Genomic DNA, 16,290 nt, shown 5'->3' on the forward strand with positions numbered 1-16,290 from the left:
TCAGCGCCCCCGGGCCGTGAATCTAAGACTCTAGACTCTTTTGGGCGGAAGGCCTACCATTCTTCTATGCTCGTGTCCAAGATCCAATCCTACCAGCTCTACACGAGCATCCACATGCGGAATAATGTGCGGCAGCTGGCGGACTTGGTCGATAAGCTCCCTTCGGAGCAGGCCAAGTCTTTTCAGGAGGTGGTCAGGCAGCTGAAGGCGTGTAGGAAATTCCTGTCCAGGGGTGCCTATGACACTTTTGATGTAGCGTCCATGGCCGCTGCTCAGGGTATAGTGATGCACAGACTCTCATGGCTGCGTGCCTCTGACCTGGAAAATAGAGTCCAGCAGCGGATTGCGGATGTTCCTTGCCGGGGGGGATAACATTTTTGGTGAGCGCGTCGAACAGGTGGTAGAACAGCTCCACCACCGGGGCACCGCATTCGACAAGCTCTCCAACCGGATGCCTTCAGCATCTACCTCTACAGGTAGACGGTTTTATGCGGGACGGAAGAATGCTCCTTACGCTTATAATAAGCGTAGGTACAATCCCCCTGCCCGCCAGCCTGCTCAGACTAAGCCCCAGCGCGCTCGTTCACGTCAACAGCGTGTGCCTCCTCAGGCCCCCTGCAGCTCCCCAGCAAAAGCAAGGGACGGGCTTTTGACTGGCTCCAGGCAAGCGTAGCCAAGATAAAAGTGTCTGTGCCGGACAGGCTGCCAGTCGGAAGGAGGTTAAAGTTCTTTCACCAAAGGTGGCCTCTCATAACCTCTGACCAGTGGGTTCTCCAAATAGTCCGGCTAGGATACGCCCTCAATTTGATCTCAGAACCTCCAAATTGTCCTCCAGGAGCTCAGTCTTTCAGCTTCTAGCACAAGCAGGTACTTGCAGAGGAACTCTCCGCCCTTCTCAGCGCCAATGCGGTCGAGCCCATGCCACCTGGGCAGGAAGGGCTGGGATTCTATTCCAGGTACTTTCTTGTGGAAAAGAAAATGGATGCGTCCCATACTAGACCTAAGGGCCCTGAACAAATATCTGGTCCGAGAAAAGTTCAGGATGCTTTCCATGGGCACCCTTCTTCCCATCATTCAGAAAAACGATTGGCTATGCTCTCTGGACTTAAAGAATGCTTATACTCACATCCCGATACTGCCAGCTCACAGACAGTATCTTCGATTCCGTCTGGGAACACGGCATTTTCAGTACTGTGTGCTACCTTTTGGTCTCGCTTCTGCACACAGAGTGTTCACGAAATGCCTGGCTGTAGTGGCGGCGTCTCTACGCAGACTGGGAGTGCATGTGCTCCCTTATCTCGACAATTTGCTGGTCAAGAACACCTCGGAGGCAGGAGCTCTACAGTCGATACAGGTGACTAGTCCAACTCCTGGAGCTACTGGGGTTTGTGATAAATTATCCAAAGTCCCACCTTCTTCCAGTTCAAAGACTAGAATTCATAGGAGCTCTGCTGGACTCCAGACGGCTCATGCGTACCTCCCCGAGGCCAGGACAGTCAACCTTTTGTCCCTGGTCTCTTGGGTACGAGTGTCTCAGCGGATCACAGCTCGGCAGATGTTGAGATTGCTCGGCTATATGGCCTCAACAGTCCACGTGACTCCCATGGCCTGTCTCCACATGAGATCAGCTCAATGGACTCTAGCTTCCCAGTGGTATCAAGCTGCGGGGAACTAGAAGACGTGATCCAGCTGTCCACACTCTTTCTCAAATCCCTGCATTGGTGGACAGTTCGCTCCAATTTGACCTTGGGACGTCCCTTTCAAACTCCTCAGCCGCAAAAAGTGCTGACTACGGATGCGTCTCTCCTGGGGTGGGGAGCTCATGTGGATGGGCTTCACACCCAAGGATGTTGGTCCCTCCAGGAGACAGGGTTTCAGATCAATCTCCTGGAGTTAAGAGCAGTCTGGAATGCGCTAAAGGCTTTCAGAGATCGGCTATCCAACCAAATCATCCAAATTCAGACAGACAATCGGGTTGCCATGTATTACATCTACAAGCAGGGGGGCACCGGATCTCACCCCCTATGTCAGGAAGCCGTCAGGATGTGGCTTTGGGCTCGCCGTCATGGCATGTTTCTTCAAGCCCCGTACCTGGCAGTCGTAAACAGTCTGGCTGACAGGTTGAGCAGGATAATGCAACCTCACGAGTGGTCTCTCAACTCGAGAGTTGTTTGCAAGATATTTCAAGCGTGGGGCACCCCCTTGGTAGATCTTTTTGCCACTCAGACCAATCACAAGGTCCCTCAGTTCTGTTCCAGACTTCAGGCCCACAGCAGACTAGCGTTGGATGCCTTTCTCCTGAATTGGGGGAAGGGCCTCCTGTATGCGTGTCCTCCCATCCCCTTGGTAGGGAAGACTTTGCTGAAACTCAAGCAGGACCGTGGAACCATGATTCTGATCGCTCCATTCTGGCTGCGACAGATCTGGTTCCCTCTTCTTCTGAAGTTGTCCTCCAAAGAACCGTGGAGATTGGAGTGTTTTCCAACCTTCATAACTCAGAACGAGGGGGCGCTTCTGCATCCCAGCCTCCAGTCTCTGGCTCTCATGGCCTGGATGTTGAGAGCGTAGACTTTGCCTCCTTGGGTCTTTTTGAGGGTGTCTCCCAAGTCTGTCTTGCTTCCAGGAAAGATTCCATGAAGAGGTGTTATGCTTCCAAGTGGAAGAGGTTGTCGTCTGGTGTGACAGCCAGGCCCTAGATCCTCGTTCTTGTCCTACACAGACCCTGCTTGAATATCTTCTGCATTTGTCTGAGGCTGGTCTTAAGACCAACTCTGCAAGAGTTCATCTTAGCACAATTAGAGGGTAAGCCTATCTTGGGACAGCCTTAGTAGTAGTAGTAGTAGTTGTTCGATTCATGAGAGGTTTGCTTTTGTCAAAGCCCCCTATCAAACCTCCTCCTGTGTCATGGGATCTCAATGTCGTTCTCACCCATTTTGAGCCATTGAATTCTTGCCATCTGAAGTACTTGACCTGGAAGGTCATTTTCTTGGTGGCAGTCACTTCAGCTCGTAGAGTCAGTGAGCTTCAAGCCTTGGTAGCCCATGTTCCTTATACCAAATTTCATCTTAACAGAGTAGTCCTCTGCACTCGCCCTAAGTTTTTGCCAAAGGTGGTGTTGGAGTTCCATCTTAACCAGTCAATTGTCTTGCCAACATTCTTTCCCTGGCCTTATACCCGCCCTGCTGAACGTCCGTTGCACACATTGGAGTGCAAGAGAGCATTGGCCTTCTATCTGGAGCGGACAAGCCCACACAGACAGACCGCCCAATTGTTTGTTTCTTTTGACCCCAATAGAAGGGGAGTGGCTGTCGGGAAACGCACCATCTCAAATTGGCTAGCAGATTGCATTTCCTTTACTTACGCCCAAGCTGGGCTGGCTCTTGAGGGTCATGTCACGGCTCATAGTGTTAGAGCCATGGCGGCGTCAGTGGCCCATTTGAAGTCAGCCACTATTGAAGAGATTTGCAAGGCTGCAACGTGGTCATCAGTCCACACATTCACATCTCATTACTGCCTACAGCAGGATACCCGACGCGACAGTCGGTTTGGGCAGTCGGTGCTGCAGAATCTGTTTGGAGTTTAGAATCCAACTCCACCCCCCTAGGCCCATTTTTTATTCTGTTCCAGGCTGCACTCTCCATTAGTTGGTTCTATTTAGGTCAATCTCAGTTATGTCCTCGCTGTTGCGAGGCCCAGTTGACCAATGTTTGTTGTTTTGAGTGAGCCTGGGGGCTAGGAATAGCCCATCAGTGAGAACAAGCAGCCTGCTTGTCCTCGGAGAAAGCGAGGTTACTAACCTGTAGCAGGTATTCTCCGAGGACAGCAGGCTGATTGTTCTCACAATCCCGCCCTCCTCCCCTTTGGAGTTGTGTCTTCCCTTGTCTTTGCTTTATACTGGACTGAGGAGCATGCTGTAGCGGGCGGGAAGATGGTCGCGCATGCGGATTTCGCGAGAGCTAGCAAACTTCTGTTGCTAGGAAGATCTTCCGATCCTGGGGCTGCCGTGGACGTCACCCATCAGTGAGAACAATCAGCCTGCTGCCCTTGGAGAATACCTGCTACAGGTTAGTAACCTTGCTTTTTGGGCTACGCCCCCTTTAAAGTTGCACACTGAGCAGTAGGTGCCCAGTGTTGTAGCATGTAGGCAGATCCACAAGTAAGTCCTAATTAGTGTCAGTTAACATCAATAATTGTTAACAGTTCATTAACTAAGTTTGCATGTGGATGTGGGATTGTGCCCAAATTTGGGCAACCTATATAGATCCAGGAGTTGGATTCTTGCACATGAAAGATTGGCATAAAACTACAATCTATTTTGTTTTGGTTTATTTTTCTTGTTGTTTTCAGATTTCAAGCTACGGGTTGTTGATTTGACTTTTTTAAAATGTTAAAACGTGACTTTTTTTTTTTTTTTTTTACTTGCTGAACAATACACTGAATAGTATTGTTTTCAGAAAATGCATTTGTCTGTTTCTTTTAGCATGGTTTGTGTTTAAGTGACTCTGGGATTTGGAAAACAGAACTGTATAGTAGAAGAATCTGGAGTGCTTAGTTCACTGGTTTGAACTCAAACATAACAGGAATTCTAGGATAGCTTTTCAGTCCAATTACACAAGTCTCCTTTATGACCAGGTGCTATGAAATAGAAGTTACTTTTAAACATCAGGCCCCTTTATTTCAGTTATAGTTGAGAGTCTTGAGGTTGTAAGGATTGTGTAACTTGACATTAGTTTTTGCTTGTGGGCATATACCCAAACAGTAATGGGAGAACTGGGTTTCACAAGTGCAGTTATTTTATTTACAGAACAAAAATAAAACTTCCAAACTAAATTGAGTATGGTAACTAAAAATTATACTTTTGAGAGCACAGCCTGAGAATTGTTAAAATGCAACAAAATCTGATGATAAATGTTTTCTAGCCAGATGAGTGGAAATTTTTTTTTTTTTTTAAGTATAACATGTTTGTAGTTTGGGGGGGGGGGGGGGTTTGCCAGCCATCGTTACAGAAAGACAAAGGAACCCTGCTTCATTCAGTCATTTCTATTTCAAACAACATAGACTGTTAAACTTGTTGTGGAATATTCCAGCCAGCTGTTGTGACTCATACATGTGGGTGGCGCTGGTAGCGAGAGCCAGACAAAATCCTGAACATTTAAAATTGTCTGTTGATCAATGGTTAATGTATTCTCAAGCTAGTGGTTCAATTTTGTAGAAACGGGAGCAATTCAGTCAGAAGTAAGACCCAAGTGTAAGCCAGCTTGATGGCCCAGTGGCAATGCTGTGTGATGCCATGAAGAGAGATCTGGATTTTATTCCTGGTTCAGGATTTTTGTTCCTTGGGTCAGGGGCAAACTGCAGAGAGAGAGACACTGGTGACATTTAGGCCCAAATTCTATAAATGGTGCCTTAAAAATGTGCTCTAAGCACTATCCTATATACAGCACTCAAAGTTAGGTGTTGTTTATAGAATAGCACTTAGCACTAGGAACCACAACAAATTTTAGGAGTGGTCATTTATACCAGCGTAACCCTGGTGTAAATTGCCATGCCTAAATTAGGCACAGTTTCCCTGAATTCTATAATATCAGGCATAAATTAAAGGAACACCCCTGATCCACCCATGATGCTCCCATTTGGACCTGCGCTTGAATTTACAAGTGCAAATTTTAATTAAAGCCTATTGGAAGCAATAATTGTTAAAAATCCAATTGGTGTTAATTGGCTTATTCAATTAAATTGCATGTGTGTCCAAATTCATGTGTGCAATTTAGAGCTCCATTTCTGGAATTTGGGGGTTAGTGGACAGTGGCAGGGCTACAGTAAATGGGGAATTTTTAAAATAAGGAATAAAATCTCAGATCATTGTAAATGTAGGGCTTGTAGTGCTGTTACTCACAGAGGCTGGTTCTAGTTAGGCTGAAAAGCTCTTGGAGGAACCTGCAAACAAAATGGAAAAAATGAACTGCTGTTGCATTTTGTGGAGTGTGCTGTATTAGATGGAATAGCACTTCTCTGGCAATTAAGTTAACAATAGTTCCATGAGGGGCTTTTATTTGCCTCTACTGAGTGGTTTGGTAACATTAAAAATGGACAATCCCTTTGCATCGCAGGGTTAACCTTGACCTTCCACTACAAGGCTGTGACTTGCAACTTCCTCAGGAGTCTGATCCAGGTGTACCCAGTGGCTTAAGGGATGTTCGACTGTCCTTTGCGCCCTGTGCTAACTTGTGCTGTAATAGAACAGGCTGGGAGTCTGGGAACATGCACGGCTCCTGCTGAACTGTTGGGTTGTGCTGTTTGGTAGTCATTCCTGGTATCTTGAAGTTAGACAGAAATCATCATTTGCAAGTCTAGATGCCAGAACACTACACTAGGGAATTTGGGGGGTAATTCCATAAAGTAGGTGCTAACATTTATGTGACAGACAACCAAACGTCAACTTTAATGGAAACGGGACCCAACCTGGCCAAGTTTCGGGGAAAAAGAACCATTGTCCAGGGTCATATAGGTTTCCACAATACCAGTGCTTTTTTTGTAGAAAAAAAGGTGCCGGTACTCATTATGGGCGGCGGGGTCACCACATATGGCTCCACCCCTATGATAGCCACACCCACATTAGCCACACCCCTTATACCAGCTATGGCGCATATAAACATATACATCATTGAAAATATTATACTAGTATAGGAGAAAAAAATAATGTGATTTTTTTTCATTAGAAATAATTTCTGTAAGCTGTTACAGCTCCAGTATACCCAGTGCAAAGTAAGACAGCAGATGTAAGTTCTCAAATTGGCCATATTTCAAACACTAAAATGAAAATAAAAAGATTTTTTCTACCTTTGTTGTCTGGTGACTGTTTTTCTTTCCATATTGGTCCCAGTCTCTGATTCTGCTGCTCTCTATCTGTTCCCTTAACTCCGTTTCCAGGGCTTCCTTTCCATTTATTTCTTTACCTTCCGCCTTTCTTCTTCATTTCTTGTCCTACATCCGTAAGTAAAAGCTGGGTCCTCCGCAGACACCGTCCAGTGGATCCAGCTTCTGCTTATTTTCTTCATCTATGTGCAGATTTTCTCCTCTCTTCCTTTCCCCTCATCTCATCTCTCACTCTTCCCTTCCCTCCATCCATCCATGTCCAGCACTTCTTCTCTCTCCCTTCCCTCTCCTCCATCCATGTCCTGCAACCCTCCTCTCACCTGCCCCCCCTCCATCCACCCATGTCCAGCGATTCCCTTGGCTCCCCTGCCCCCCTCCAGCCATCCATACCCACCCCACGATTCCCTTGTCCCCCCCCCCTCCAGCCATCTATACCCACCCAGTGATTCCCTTCGCTCCCCTGTCCCCCCCCCTCCAGCCATCTATACCAACCCAGCGCTTCCCTTCGCTCCCCTGCCCCCTCCAGCCATCCATACCCACCCCGCGATTCCCTTCGCTCCCCTGCCCGGCATCTATACCCACTCTGCGATTCTCCTTGATCCCCTGCCTCCGTCGCAGCTGCCGTAGTGAAAGGCCATCAGCCTTCCCTTCATTTCCTGTCAGTGTCCCGCCTTCTTCTGACGTCATTGCGCGAGGGCGGTACACGACAGGAAATGAAGGGAAGGCTGACGGCCTTTCACTACGGCAGCTGCGACGGAGGCAGGGGAGCAAGGAGAATCGCGGAATGGATATGGATGCCGGGCAGGGGCGTGAAGGGAATCGCGGGGTGGGTGTGGATGGCTGGACGGGGAGCAGGGGAGCGAACAGAAGCACGGGATGGCTGGAGGGGGAGGGCAGGGGAGCAGATGGGGGGGGGGGGGGGGGCAAAAAAAAAAAGGTGCCGGTACGCGGTACCGTTGCGTACCGGCACAAAAAAAAAGCACTGCACAATACATTCACACTTAGTGGTTGCTGACTTTTGAAATTGGACCAGAGCTTTGTCTATGCAGATGCTTTAGGCTGCATTTTTTACTTTTGCCTTTGGACCTCATTTTTCTTTTAAATGCAGGTATTGCAGTACGTGCTTTGAATCTGTGACTGTATTCTGAAAACCTATGTGACCCCTTACAAAGGTTTTTCCAAAACTTGGCCAGGTTGGGTCCTGTTTCCATTAAAGTTGACATTTGGATAAACTCTTGCTGTGTTTGTCCTTCCTTGGATTGCTGCTGCTGTTTCGTTGTCTGTTCTACTTCTGCAGTAAACTGTCTCCTGTTTCTGCTTCGCAAACATTGAATGTGCCAGTTGTGCGCATATGTGTTTAGAGCACACACATTTCCAGTAGTATAGAGTTTGCAGGTGAGTGTACACATTTTATGTGCATAACTTATAGAATACTATTGGGCTCATTTTCAAAATAGAAAAACATCTAAAAAGTGGCATAAAGCAGCATTTAGACGTTTTTCTCACAAAAATGTCCAAATTATTATTTTCAAAACCTATTTTTAGACTTTTTTCTATGAAGTCCGTCAGAAGTACATCCAAATCTCAAGGGGGCATGTGAAGGGTGGAATTTGGGCGTTCCTAAGACTTAGACGTTTTTCAGCCATAATGGAACAAAACAAAACCGTCCTGGACTAAAAGTAAGACATTTTGAGCTAGACCTGTTTTTGTAACTAATAAGGCACAAAAAGGTGCCCTAAATAACCAGCTGACCACTCCCACCCCCCAAAAAATGTGATTAAAAACATTACTTGCCAGCAGTGGCGTAGCAAGGGCGGGGTGGTCTGCCCCGGGTGCATGCTGCTGGGGGGGGGGGGGGGGGGGGGGTCTGCTCCGCTGGTTCCCTGCTCCCTCTGCCCTGGAACAGGTTACTTCCTGTTCCGGGGCAGAGGGAGCAGGGATCCAGCGGAACTCACACCCCCCCCCCCCCAGTGGCATGCACACGGCAGGCAAGAATGCACTTGGGAGGGGGGGGGGGGGTTGATGCACCGAGGGGCGGTGTCATGCTGCACCCAGGGGGGTGCGCAGCGGCAAACTGCCCTGGGTGGCAGCTGCCCTTGCTACGCCATTGCTTGCCAGCCTCAGATGTTATACTTGGGTCCATTAGAATAGCGTGCAGATCCCTGGAGTAGTCTAGTAGTGGTGCAGTGCACTGCAGACAGGTGGACCCAGGCTTCTACCTCCCTCTACCTGTTACACTTGTAGAGGAAACTGTGAGCCCTCCAAAACACCAGAAACCCACTGTACCCATATATTGGTGCCCCCTTCACCTGTAAGGGCTATGGTAGTAGTGTATAGTTGGGGGTAGTGGGCTTGGGGGGGGGGACTCAGCAGACAAGGTAAGGGAGCAATGGTGAGGTGTACCTGGGAGCATTTTATGAAGTTCACTGTAGTGCCCCCTAGGGTGCCCTATTGGGTTCAATTCCCACTGCAGCTCCTTGTGACTGTGGGCAAGTCACTTAACCCTCCATTGCCCCAGGTACAGAATAAGTACCTGAATATATGTAAACCACTTTGAATGTAGTTGCAAAATACCACAGAAAAGCGGTATATCAAGTCCCATTTCCCTTCCCTAGGATGCCAAGGGGATCAGTCTAGTAAAAATGCTGGCTCCTCCTACATCCTATTAGCTTGATTTTGTGCATTTTGCACTTGCATGTTTTTTTTTTCTCGAAAATGGACCAAAAATCAAAACGTCCAAATTACAAAACCTTGTTCTAAACAGTATTAAAAAAAAAAAATAGATGTTTTTCTTTTTTTGAAAATGAACTTCTTTGCTATTCAGATTTTGGATATTTTTTTGCAAAACGTCCAAAGTCAGACTTAGACGTCATATCGAAAATGCCCCTCCACGTTACACACATATCTGGATACTAGGTGCAAACGTTTACACCAGCTTTGCGCCTAATCACATGTACAGGTATATACCCAATTACACAACTGTTCTAGAAGGGAAATTAGTGCTATTCAGACTACCCCTGAGCACACTTTAGAATTACTCTTCACAAGTTTAAAAGCTGTCTGTTACACTTACTTTTTTTGGGTCTGACATTCTTCTCTTTTGGGTTTCTAGCACATAGGAACAGAATATGGGGGTAGATAAAGGCTGACTAAGTCCTTTTTTTATGCTGTAAAGCTCAGATGATCTCTGGCTTTCATGTTGTATTTTTGCAATTAAGAATCTGCTGTGCTTGTCTCATGTTTTCTTGAATTTTGTTACTGGTTTTGTCTCCACCACTTCTCCTAAGAGGTCATTCCCTGCATTCCTCAGTCTACCATTTGTTTGAAGAAACATTTTTTTAAATGTTATTGCTGAGTCTTTCACCTTTGAGCCTGATCTCTCCATCAATTGGGCTCTGTCATTACAGGAGGTACAGTGTTTATTAAAATTTGATATACTGCCTAGCTTTGTCAGGTCACAGTGGTTTACATAAAAGAAAAGGAACTCCATTATAATAGGACAGTCCTAGCTATTCATTCCAACATTCAAGCTTTTTCCTTGTCTTTCTCATGAGACCTCATTTGCCACAAGTGAGGGGGAGTTTCCCATTGTAAATCATACTTGTCTAGCTGCAGCAGTTGACTGTCTTTGGAATCTGATGCATGTTCATCTGACCAGTAGGTGTTGCTGTTGTGTGAGAGCCAGGTCCCCTTCCCTTGGGCTTGTGAATATTGTTTCTGCAATGCTCTAGATGGAGCTACATTAACAGTGCTAACTTGTTAGGAGCCTTGCATGGTTTTCCATTTTTACATTTTGGCAAGTCACTGTGGCAGAAAATAGTGTTTCTATATTTCCTGTTGTTTGGGCAGCTTTGTCTTATTTTGACCTTTTGAGTTCCTGCTCGACATTGTGGGATAAGGACTTCATAACTGCAGCAACTCCACATGGTGTGCAGTTTTTAATGAAAGGTATAATTTTCCTGGTTAGGCCAGAATCCAAACAGATTACTGTCTCCAGTGGGGTTGAAGTGACAGGATGTTAACCCCATATATAGAACAAGTTCTCAGTCTTACTCAGAAGGCCAAGGACAGGCTGTCATCAGCTCATGATTCAGTCATTACAGCTGATTTTTAGGTAACCAGCTCAGAGCTTGTAAAAATCAGTGATGATTGTTTAGCAAGGCTTGTTGGAGCCTAAAGGGGCTTTGAGCTGCCTGCAGTATGGCTTCCTTTTATGTTGAAGGGGTGTAACTGGGGGTGGGTTTCGGGGGCACAGGCTCCTCCACTTTAAGCTCGGCCTCTCCAATTTCCCCAGCATGGTCAGCACGAATTACCATGGTTGGTGGGGATCCCAAAACCCTGCCAGCAGAAGTGAGCCACAAGCTATGACCTCCAATGTTCAGTTGACACAGCACACATGTTAAAACCTGAAAACGATCTACGAACTAACCGACTTCCGCAAACTATTAAAGACTCATCTCGTTGGAAAAATCTATTGAAAGGATCAAAACAAATGAATTACACACACACAGTTAGCAATGCATCAATACACTCTCTTTTATACTCTCATCCCCAGTAATTTTATCACATTTAAACCTCAATTTACAGATAAAATGTTATACCCGAATGTCCTCTTGCTATTGTTCTGTTACTGTATCAGCATCCGTTGTTCTTCCACTGTTCCACCGTTCTTTTCCTTGTTTATTCCCTTAATGATACTCTGACTTTGTCTTAACCTAATTCCTCACAATGTAACCCATAATCGAGTTGTAACAAATTGTATTTCCATCAATACAATGTATTGTAAGCCACACTGAACCCGCAAATAGGTGGGAAAATGTGGGATACAAATGCAATAAATAAATAATACATCCTTATGATCTCGCAAGCTTGTGCATAGGACATGCCACCAACAAGGTTTCAATGCACGTGTGGTGCTGACTGCATATTGGGAAAGGAAGGTGGAGTGGTAAGGAATAGTGCGACAGGCTCTCGCCGCTACTGTTTACTGTAGGTGTTGGTGAGTGACATATGCTAAGGTGGGCACTTCTTCCACCCCCCTTCCCCCCCCCCCCCCCCCCCCCCCACACACACAAACATTGTATACTGCTAAGCTGTGGGGCACAAGACATTCTTGTGCCCCACAGGCATCTTGCAGCTATGTTCAAATCTCAAAGTATTCCTAATTTTTATTGTGCTCTGCCTCTTTATTATGCAATATGTGAAATAGAATCTCCTCCAGTACGTTTCTGCTGGGAAATCTGTTTGCTCATCACTATGGCTTTAGCATGTTTTTTAGTTTCATTTTACATTTACATGTATAACATAAATGTTTCAGCAATATCAGAACTTCAAATTTGGAAAACAAAGACTTTGATTTCCTAGTTCTTGCATCCAAATTATGTGGACAAAGTTAAACACTAAAAAACCCCCAAAACAATAAAACATCAATAGAGCAATGGACATGTAAACACACGCAGCTGATCTACAGCTAATCAATTATTGGGTGTGACCAGGGTATCCCTAATACCTTCTTTAGAATTAACAAATTCAATTTTTTAGGGTCAAAGAAAACATAATTAGTTTGATTCAATGTCATTAAACATCTGCAAGGAAATTTCAAAACAAAGGATCCACCAACATTGAGAACTCTGGATTTTAAAGCCAGAAATTCAGTTCTTCTTTTCTGTGTTTCCCTTGCTAAATCTGGAAAGACTTGTATTTTAGACCCTAAAACTGAAAATACATGCAGAAAATATTATTTCTGTCTGGCTCTAAAGCAAATGTCACTAGAAGGGTTGTCCTTTCTGTAATTACTTCCAGAGAACTCTCTAGGAATTCAGTCAAATTTAAATCAAGTTGAGACCTCACATTCACAGTTCTGGAAGTTCCTGTAATATATTGGGCTCTGACAATAGGTGGATAGCCGACGGGATTTCCAATACTTCCCCGAAATATTTCTTCAGCATATCAAGGGCAGATACGAGAGGAGACTTTGGGAAATTTAGAAACCGCAAATTATTTTTCCTCCCCTGATTTCCCAAGTATTCAAGTTTACGCACTTGAAACTCTCTCTCCCTGACAGCTGTAGCTGCAAATGAACAACCTCAGCTTCTAGTGAAGTAATTTTCTCCAAATGATTATCAGTTTGGCTAGACAGAGTTTGGCACATCTGTTTAAGTTCTGTAATCTCTCCCCTAAAGGAGTTAGCTAACTGAAGATGGGAGGAATTCACTCCTTGTATCGCATCCCATAATGATTCCATGGTTCCTACCTCCGGTTTCACTATACCTCCATTTCCAGAAGCAGCAGCCTGGGCAACAGGAGAAGAGAGCAAAGAACTTTGACTCTCTTCAGTTGACAACCTTCCCGGGGTCGATATCGCGACTGGTCCTCGCACAGGGAAGACTGGCTGCTCTCTGGTGCTTCTCCACGCTGTAACCCCGTTGACATAAAGCTACTTCCTGGTCTTGGAGGAGCTGCGTCTGGTTGTGGGCTTAACGAAACACCCTCTGCTGCGGTCTGCCTCCGAAGTTGTGGGTTCTGTCGAGGCTATGTACTCTGTCCCAGCGCATGGACCCCAAAGCTCTCCAGAGTGGTTTGTCGGGCGGTAGGGGCTTCCACCATGCCCGAGGAGGTAGGTGTCTTGGGGTTCCCCTTCCTTTTCCCCATTTCTGACATGGGGAATTTTCCCAAAATAACTCCACTCATTGGTGTTCAGGAGCTCCACCACGCCATGTCTGCTCAAGACGCCATCTTGGATCCTTGTCCCATTTTTTAGTTTCTTTATTATTTGTCAAACCAGGAATTTGGCACTTCTTATTCTTTTACACCCAATGGATGTTGGAAAGAAACTGCGCATTAAAGAGAACTCTGAACATTTTAACAAAATTAACTGAATTTTGAATGGGAGAACAACTGAAGAAAAGGCACGTACAGTTTTTAAATGGGCCAGATCGCACCAGAAGGAATATGTTCCAAAAAAAAAAAAAAAACCAAGACCCACTGGATTTGCATGAGGGAAGGAGTTCCAGCTTTTGTTGCATAGAAACTGGGACATACTGAAACACAGCAGTTGGGAAATAGTTCTTTTTCTTTTCCTTTTTCTATCTGCCACGCTCCTGGACAACAAAACACACACACAGGGGTTGGAAAGAATTCCATGAGCCATGCTTTGCATATTTTCTCCACATTTTCACAATATTTGCAGAATACTAAGCGGTTCTCTTTTAACATATAACAATGGACAATATCATGTGTTTTATTGTATCTACTTATTTTCATTTATTACATGCCTAATAACTATATTTTTTAGGCTAAAGCAGGGGTTCACACCCAGCTAGTTTAATTTTCACCACAATGACTATGCATGAGAGAGATTTGCATATAACAAAGGCAGTGCATGCAAATTTCTCTCTTACATATTCAGTGTAGATATCTTAAAAACCTGTGTGGCTGGGTGTGTTCTGAGGACTGGATTGAGAACCCCTGGGCTTAAAGTAATAAAATTCATTTAAAAGTCAAATTAAATTGGATTTGGGGGAGGAAGGAGGAAATTATCCATTATATTGTATTTTCCAGGTACCTATGGATATATTGATTTTATGACTCGCCAAGCCATGTGTGCTTCAGACAAGATGGTGTGAATATTTTAGGAGTTCTATTGGTGTTGTAGTTGATCTTCATTAAAGCTATGATACTAGTAATATGGTTTTTACCAAATTAGACCACTGTTTGTTTTAAGAATGTCTCAAATGCATATGCATTATGATGTAAGCATTTTGTGAATTTTCTCTGTTGTTCTTATGTATAGTGGAATCTTTTTTTACATTTTTAAGCGAAAGAAATTCTTTTCTAGTCATATTTTTATTTGCCCATTATGTTAAACATAGTCTTAGTTTGAAATTCATTTACAGCTAATCCTTTAGTTGCATATTTTGGGATGAGGAACATATGAAATGTACTTATGTTGCCTAATTTGTCCTTACGTAAACCCAAAATTCATGTAATAAGCCCCTTTTTTATTTTGAACATATACTGTCATGTTCTTTTAACAAATGGTGGGCTCCTTTTACTAAGATGCGTTAATGGTTAGCGAGCACTAAATGCGTAGAAGTCCACAGGCATAAAATGGGCTTCTTAGCATTTAGTGTGTGCTAATCATTAGGACTTACTAAATCTGTTAGCATACCTTAGGGAAAGGAGCCCGGAGTACCAAAGTGGTGCGTGTTCTTTTTTTTCAAACTGTTGTCCAATATGCCCTAAGTTCTTGTTGAACACACCGTTCATCATTGTAACATGGTTTTTGCCTATTAGGATTTTCTGCCACATCACTGCTCATTTCACATTATGTCAGTGGTAGAGACCTTGGGGCTGATTTTCAGAAGAGAAAAAGGTCTCAAAAACAGCATAAAGTGGCATTTATTTTTCTCCAAAAAACAGCCAAATTGCACGTTTCAAAACTTTGATTTGAGATGTTTTTCTCTGCAGTGTGTCCAAAGCACAAGGGGGTGTGTTGAGGTGGGATCTGGGTATTCCCAAAACTTGGGATGTTTTTCTGCCATAGTGGAGCAAAGCAAAAATGGCCAGGGCTTAAAATTAGACATTTTGGTCAATCACGCTTAAGTTACAAAAGGATGCCCTAAAAGATGAGATGACCCCCTTCACCCCCTCCAAGATATGAAGGAAACAATACAGAGCAGCCTCTGTGACAGCTTCAGATGTTGTGGCTAGCTATATTAGAGCAGCAAGCAGGTCCCTGGAGTAGCCTAGTGGTTGGTGCAGTGGCCTGTAGAGAAGGGGACCCAGGCCCATATCCTACTCTGGTACAGGTGGTGGAAAGTGTGAGCCCACCAAAAACCCACTGTACCCACATGTAGGTGACACCCGCAGGCATAAGGGCTGTTATAGTGGTGTACAGTTGGGTACACTAGGTGTTTGGAGGGTTCACTATGCAATATAAAGGGGTAATGATGAGATGTATATCTGGGACCTTTTAGGTAAAGGCCATTGCAGTGCCTCTTAGGGTGCCCTGCTGTTCTGGGATGTCTGTGTGGCTGGCCTGCTAAGAATGCTGGCCCTCCATACATCCTGTGGGCTATACTTATTTGCAAAGCTCGAGACAGGGTAGGCATGGAGAAGGCCTGGGGGTGCTGTTCTGTTCCACGATTAAAGTTAACCAGATTTCTTCAGCTCAAACTGCTCCTCTCAAATTGTTTGCCTTTCAGGTGACTTCTGTAGTTTTAGATTTTGCTGTTGTTATATATTGCCCCTCCAATTACAACCATTTCTCCACAATCTTTATTGACATTTGTTGGTTCAAACATTTTATTGTCATCTAAGCCAATGATTTTGGGTGATTTTAATGTTCATTGGGAAGACTCATCTGCCATTTATGTCTCTGATCTGATGACCCTGGTTCATGATCTCAACCTT

This window comes from Microcaecilia unicolor, chromosome 1 (genome assembly GCF_901765095.1).
Source record: "Microcaecilia unicolor chromosome 1, aMicUni1.1, whole genome shotgun sequence".
Classification (NCBI taxonomy): domain Eukaryota; kingdom Metazoa; phylum Chordata; class Amphibia; order Gymnophiona; family Siphonopidae; genus Microcaecilia; species Microcaecilia unicolor.